Here is an 8,241-nt window from a genome sequence, read left to right on the forward strand (position 1 = left end):
GGTGTGTGTGTGTGTGTGTGTGTGTGTGTGTGTGTGTGTGTGTGTGTGTGTGTGTGTGTGTGTGTGTGTGTGTGTGTGTGTGTGTGTGTGTGTGTGTGTGTGTCGGACAGAGCTCAGAAGCACACGAGTAGTGCTTTCTGAATGCTCTCACTATGGGTGCAAATAGAATAATTCTGTTTTCAGAAACGTAGTGTTAATACTTCAATGTAATAACAAAAACATTCTACTGCATTACTCAGAGGACACATAAACGTAAACACACATTATACACCATTTGAACTGACATAATAACCTTGTCTCTATCACTGGATCATACAATAACTGACGAAAAAGGACGTGTTGATTTGACTATTCATGGCTGCCGGCCCACTAGAGGTAGCTTATGTTGATGTTCATTCTCTCCATATATTATTTACAAAGAAAGCCTGGGCCTTAATGAGCACTGATTAAACGCTGGAGACAGAGAGATGACTGGCAGCAAACATGGCGGCATGTGACAGACATCTGGTAGAAGATAAGTGAGCAGGAGTTGGCAGAGTCAGAGAGCCTTTCGGTGGAAGCAGAGTAACGCTGGGGGTCGTGTGAACCTGCACTTGAACCTGACTTTCAAACTCTGTCAATCCAGCTTGCTACAGCTGTCACGGTTCACAGGGCACGAGCCTGGAGGATTGAAAGCATATGTGGATGTATGCTTACTGTATGTGAGAGACTGGGTAGGAGCCAGTGGGCGCATAGGTGTGTGTGCAGTTGGTGTTGGCTGGTGTGGTTATGTGAAGGGCAAGACTGCAATATAGCTATTTAAAGTTTTTTAATTAGTGTGAATTGTGATTGGTAGGCTTGACTTCTGTAGATGGTCCCCCTTCAGTGTAAACATAGCTGTTGGCCATCGTGAGGCTGTTTGAATTGGCCTGTAAACAGGAGACTCGCTGAATGCTTTTCTTGGAAACCAGAGAGAGTAAAAAGTAATTTTTAGAGTTGAATTACAGAGAAAAAATCTACAATTTAGAGATATTCAATTAAAAAAATATCAAAACAGCCTTAAAAATCCTACTGTAAGTGCGTATTTTAGAATGTATAATTGTCAGTTTTTTTAAAACCCTCACATCTCAAACAATATACAAATAAACAATATGTCTTAAAGGGGGAATCATCCACAAAGATTGATTACTGTATACCTGAGCTCAGTGCCTAAAATCTCCACCTCTGTCCCGTTGCCTTCACTTTTTTACATCTATGGCCTTCGCTGATTGGCTGGAATAGTTTTGTGTAGCTCCATTATGTATTTCACTTTTACGTCGCAGGGATGGTGTATGAATACCAGATTGTTTACAGTACACATAAAGAACAGACAGCTAGTTGACAGTGAGGAGATAATCACTGTTTTTGAGAAAAGCTAATTGGATTAAAATCGCTGACAGCACCGCTTAGTGATAATTATGGCCTTGCTAATCAGCTATTTAGAGCTCATCTAAATGCTGTATTCAAGTTACAGTGTGTTGTTACTCAGAATATGTAGTTGTTATATCCATTTATCCCCCAAAGAGGTGTATTAAGGTTAAAGATCGCTTTAAGCCCTTAGTGTAATGCATTCCATCCAACAAATACTGGTACCTATTTGGGCTTAATTCAAAACGAAAATGAGGATTAACAATGGAACTTTGGCAATGGCTGACTCATTCCATCTGCATGCTTCGACACAGTCTTCAACAGACACGGAAAGAAAAAGCATCGATCCGAGGAAGCAAACATCCCAAAGGGAGAAAAACTGCATTTTTCAAAGAGGAGTGTCAATCTGGGTTCAGAAAACATTTTGAATTTGAAAAAGCTGCAGAAGATAAAACATGGAGTGGGTTGAACGCCCAGCTGTGGATGCTCTGCTCTCTTTAGAGTGGAAAACTCTGCAACAGGCAAAAATTATGAAATCCATTTCTCCCACTGAGTTAAAAATCAACGACAAATTCCATCAAGCTACTCAGCAACATCCTTTACTCAAACACTCCAGAGGAGTATTGATTTATTTCCTACTTCTGCATCCTGTCCTGCCTTTATAAATTCTATAGAGAGAAAGAAGGATAGAGACACACTAGCATAGTAAGGAAGGCTAGTTGTTCAGAAGGAAATTAAAATATCAGCAGTTTAAATGTCCCATTATACATTAGATGATAGGATGTAATACCATTACACGTTTTAACATCTCGACCATTGAGCATTTGAAGGAATACTGTGGATAATATTTTGAGTGTAGATCTTCCGTATATGTGGTTCAGCGTGGTTTGCTCTGAGTAAGAGCTGCATACTTTGAGATAAAACATTTTTTTTAGTGCATGATACAGTTGAAGTGTGCGATGCAGCACTTTTATGAGCTCAGGACTCCCACCGGGAGAGGGTGATGCAGAGTTTGTCTATAGCTTGAGGGGGAACATGGGAAGTATTCAATGATGGTAAAATGTTTAATACCTTATCTAAAACTATTTTTTTTTTTCCAAATTGCCTTTGAATAACTTATGTATACCTCGGAGGGAAGACTTAGCATACAGTTTTTGTCTTTGAAATGTGCTTTCTTTTCTGATATTCATCACTTTACAAAGTCTCAAAGGAATAAAAAGTATCTTTGTTTCTTTTTTATCCTACAAGCCTTCAGTCATGTTAAAATCAAATATTCTAAACTCCTCATGGGATACAACGCAGAGTTTCTGTGGGTATTGAGTTGCACAAGAATTGCTAGTTTAAAAACTGACATCATTTTTTATTCATTTGTTCTTTGTATACTAATTTAAACGGGTTTTAAAAGGCTGCATAACTACTAGCACTTGAAGGGGCCTTTGGGCTTTTTGGGGTTATCCCTTTCCTCTAGTGAGTTATATCGGGGCTTTTTGTATGTACATTTGTTTGTTTGTTTGTTTGTTTGTTTGTAGCCTTTATTTAACCAGGTGAAAATCCCATTGAGATCAACAATCTCTTTTTCAAGGGAGACCTGCATGGTCCGCAAAGGCTAAAATCCCAAAGTTTACCCATAGGTTTCTCTCAGACACACTTACCCCGCTTTCTGAAACACCTCCATTAGTCTCCTTTGTTTATTTTTGCGACATAATACAGCTTCAATTAATTAGCGCACCAACACATTGTACATGATAGATTAAGGAGCAGGACATCTCTAAGCAGCTGACCAATCACAACAGAGCCGGCCAGCTAACCAATCAGAGCAGAATGGGCTCTGGTTTCAGACAGAGGGTGAAAAGAGGTGCTGCAGCACAGGCAGTATGAGAAAAATAAACAACATGTCACAGTAGAGACACAAAATAAAAGTATGAACCTGGAAATGAGCATAATAGGGCCCTAAAGATTAGTTGATCTAATATTTACACGCTATAAAGCTGGGATACAATTCCCACTCTTTCTATGAAACACAAAGGTATGAAACACATATTTCTCTGTATGTATATAAAGTGAGCTAAATATCATAAAAACAGACCGGTGTTCCTGTGCAGTTGTTGTTTTCATGGCTAGTTTCACACAAGGTTTGTTTTCCAAGCCAAAATGGAAACAAGATAAACAGTGAGGACAGAAAAACGGTAGAAACAGTTAGGGGAAAGCCGAGAATGACATAGAGGGATGAGAGCAATAGCCCATTAGCACTTATGGATTAGCTGCCTCCGTTTCCCAGGCCCCGCTGCAGCCTTGCAGATGTGCAGCTCTGACCAGCAGCAGCCGGCAGCGGTCAGGTCTTAATTAACGAGCAGACATCAGATCAATAAGTGAGGAACGATGGAGGGGGAGACGTGAAAGGTGGGACAGCCTGCACGGTTCAAGGTTTTTGTTTTTCATTTATGTGGAATAACATTAGAAATCAATAGCACGGGAAGCCCCGCCACACACAACTCAGATTAGGTAAAAAAACTCCTCCTTCTACCATTTCCTCATGTGTTCTTTTACCCATAACTTTTGTATCAAACAATGTTATTGTAGTGGAAGATTTGTTGAGTATTTCAAAGCAATATAAGCCTGAGCCTTGTGAAGTCAGTTTTATAAACTTGTGCTCTGTAACAATCCTTCGGTTATTAAAGGAGGAATCTACTCTGGCTCTTTTTAGCTGTCATGTGTGGGATCTTAAGCTTTGCAGGATTCATTTCTGAATGAAATGTTATTTACTTTTATTGCTGTGTCTGCTTTGCTTCAACCTGCCTACAGCTCTTAATTTTGGAGATTTCATTTTGTTTCTTGCAAACTTTTTCACGGAGGACATTTTGACTTCTCACAGTTGGAAAAACACAGCTGTAAAAACAGGCATTAATCAGTTCAGATTCCTGGTATGTTGCATGCTGGGTCTCTGTCAATCATACTTGAACACTTGAATAGAACAAAGCCATTATTAGTAACACCTGCGCTTTTCCTATTTTGACAAGTCTGCTGTGAGATAGGCATAAGGCTTTCAATACCCTACAGGTAATAAGCAGACTTAATTAAAGATTTGCACGCACAACTTTGGTATCTATTTACAGAAGGGTTGAGGAAAGACTTAGAAAATGGTAGATACATGCTCAAGGTATGGTGGATGTATTGTTGATGAAAGCAGTTCAGTCTTTATAGTTCATGGTCAGGTTTCTCGTTATAGCACTATAGCAACTCTTAATGGATGTAGCACAATGTTTTTCATTGATCGCCATATGTGCATGGCTTTATTTACTGTGAAAGAGAGCAGGGGTTGCAGTAAGCAGAAGGTCTGCAGTGGAAATGGCTTTGTATTGCTAGATGTGTCTTACTGAAAAGGAGAAGAAAGAGTGTGATTGTTCATTGTCTCCGGTTTGAAAATTCTCACGTCCTTACTTTCTGTCTGACTGCATAAAGGGCTCACTACTTCCTTCATTTGTACTGACTGTTGGTATTAAACTTAAATCCCAAGGTGCAGAATTATCCCAAATGAATTGTATTGCTTGGATATTGGTGGACAAAGTGGTATATCCTCCTCCATGTTGAAGATGTTTTAAGTTGCTGAATGTTTTATGCAATGAATCTGTATTTTCTGTCTCAACAAACTGTTAAAATATGAAACCATCAGAAGTAATTGGCAAAATAATCCTTGAAATAACCCAGTGCATTGTTATCAGGTAGACTTAACCTGTTTAGCCCGAGAGCCTCCGGTACCGGGGGCTCCCGCAACATCTTGCAAAAAACAGCGTCTGACGGCTTCTTAATATTTAAAAACCTATGAATGTCTTATACTCAAATAACGGGAAAAAACTCAGCTACTTGACGATATGAGCCATTTTTACCGAAACAAAACACAAGTCTCACAAGAAGCGTTAGCATTAGCCCTTAGTGAAAACAGGCTGATGCTAACTAGCAAAAACGATCTTTAAAGGGACATCATTTTTTGTTCTTAGTATTTTTTTTGTCCTTCATTTCCCCCCCCCAAAATTAAGGACTTTTTCATTTGTAACACATTTTTGTATTCTGTTTTTGGTAATCGTGGTATATACATTTTACTTTTGTCATTTTCTGAAGTATTGCAAATAGTTCAAAACCATTCACATATAGTTTTAGAAACATCATTTGTTATCCCTATACATTCACAGCTGTGACATTCACACACATGTCTGTAGGTTACTTGACATCGGGAACTGTCAGCAGTGTAAGAGTGAAAGTTAATCAGCGTTTGTGTTGGGTATTCGGGCAATTCACGGACAGGATGGCCACTCTGTGATAAGGCTTTCACATTTGGTTGTAGCCGGAAGGCTGGTGGGAGCTCTAATCAGTCTCCTCCCCCCCCCCCACACCAGTCTCAATCACCCTCTTTCAAGTGAGTTACTGATCCATCTCTGGACACAATTCGTATGTTTATTTTTATTTTCTCTCTCACTGCAAACTTTCTGTGGAAAATTGAATTTGATACCTGGGGGCAGGATGCAAACATTGGGCAAAATAGCTTATTTCCCTCCCATCCAACCTTTTGCCACTCTTTCTAATGAATAGCAATATACAATATCTGTGGGAGATGTTATTCTGTGCTCGGTAGGAAGCCCTGCAGTTTAGAACTCATCAATTCATGTTTACAGTAGATGTGGAAGAGTGTGTCTGACTGCAGAACATGTAAATCTCTCTGATAGGCCTGAATTGCAAATATCCCACCATTATGAAAAAGTTGTGAGTTATGTGAACAAAGATATCAAACATGATTAAGTGCTGTATCATGTTTCTGGCCGTTATTAAAGCTCATGTTAGCTGAATTATGTATTGGGGCTTTACAACCAGCATACTACAACAAAATACTACAGATATCTTACAATGTGTGTTGTTTAAAGCTTTTGCTGCAGCTTACTCAAAAAGGAAACCTCATTGATTTCAACATAAATCTACTCGTTATAAAACAGGGCAAAGCTACATTTGGAAACATGGCCCGGCAATTCTGAATTCTCCACGTTTCACTGATGTGTCTCTGATGATTACCATTTAATCAGCTGCAAATGCTCTTAATTACAAGATTAGTCTCCTACCAATTAGCCAACGTGCTAATGGTTCTGATCTGCCATTGAAGTCGGCTGAATTCTAATTGGGGAGTAACTGTTTCAATTCACAGAGGGCCCATCTGATGGGTCATTACCAATAGTTATCCTCATTTAAACCAAATGCAGCAAGCAACACCGGCCCCATTTGGAGAGCAGCTGTAGAGGCTTTATGAGCATCATGTGGGCCATTTTCATGCATCATGAAATGACAATGTTTCCATTCCCTGAAAATCACAGAGGCATTCTGATGACTCACTAATGGATATATTATACGATGCTACATCACAAGCTGTGTAAATGACATATGCAGAGGAGGTCTTCCTAATTTTACTGAAAATGTAGGTTTTCAAATTGGAAAAGAACATTTTAACTTTTTAAGTGGAGAGGAAGGAGTATGTAAAGTAAAATGAATATAATTGTTTCATAACTGCATTTAGTTTATATCAACATTAGATCAAAAATAGTATTAGTCTTGTTAAGGGGGACTGTCAAAAAAAGAAATCAACAACTCTGCAGTCTCTCCTAGCTGTTTGGGTTTTTGGACCTTCAAAACTAGGCCCTTATTGAGCATCTTATGAAACCACAGCACTCTACCTGCTCAGCACCAAAGGGCAGACGGACACAGTTTGCAACTATCTAATGAATAAAGTGGCTCAGCTAAAAAGTTGGATCTTTCCCTCTAGAGACCAAAACACAAAAAAACATGTTCTCCCTGCACGTATGGGCTTTAGAGATAAAACTAGTGGCATTAAGAGTCCCTTTCTAAAATACAGTTTCTCATTCAAATCCATGCTGAAGAACACAAAAAGTTAGGGACATTTCACTTTAAAGACCACTTAAATCCTCATATAATTGGCAATAAACTCTCTAGTCCCACTTAAATCACATAGTCTTTTCTCGCCAGTAGATCTGCCTTTAGCTAATTTAAACATTACAATAACTGTGAAAACAGATCCTTGGCTTTCGGTTGAATTCTCCTGTACGCTGTAGTTGTTTTTCATCAGTCATTAAACACTTCACTTTGGATGTTTTATATCGTTCATGTAATGTATGCCTACCAGCTTTTCTCTGCGTTAATGTGAAATCTGTCCTCTCTTTCCCTTAGTTTTAAAAGTGAACTGAATTGGTTTATTTGGACTTAAAGAAAAACAGTTTTGCTCTTTTTATCATAATTCTCTTTTTTACACATTTTGAAATCCTCCAAAAGTCATTGTTATCAAAGGAAAATATCTCTTTTGTAATGAAACATTTCAAGGCAGATAATTCAACCTGAGGTTTTTCAGCTCAAGATGTGCTACCTGGCCAAATAATCGTAATGTCATATTGAGGGATTATGCGATGTCTGTTGAATCTTGATGAGTGTCTGCAATAAAAAATGCAGAGGGACATGCATTAAAACTCTTCTCTTTGCCACGGCGCACAGGAGGTAATCTCAGCCCTCTGTCCTTGTCAAGTTAGGGTTGTAATAAGTAATTTAGGAGTGTCGAATTTAGCGGCTGCTCAGGCTGTTCCATTCTGCTTTTAGAAACTGTATTTTGGGCTTGGTTGAATTTACTCCAGGCCACTGCAACACGTTGGCTGCTCCGTGTTAACAAGTGCAAATTTTACAAAACATAGCCCGAAGGTATGGAGGCATTGAAGCGTCTTTTTGCACTTGTATCCGTTATGCAAAGTGTCAATTCGCTTAATTAGATTAAGTTATCCTCCTAGTTGAAATGTATTCATAGACACCAATTAT

This window comes from Notothenia coriiceps, unplaced genomic scaffold (genome assembly GCF_000735185.1).
Source record: "Notothenia coriiceps isolate Sejong01 unplaced genomic scaffold, NC01 NC01_scaffold00020933, whole genome shotgun sequence".
NCBI classification, from domain to species: Eukaryota; Metazoa; Chordata; class Actinopteri; order Perciformes; family Nototheniidae; genus Notothenia; species Notothenia coriiceps.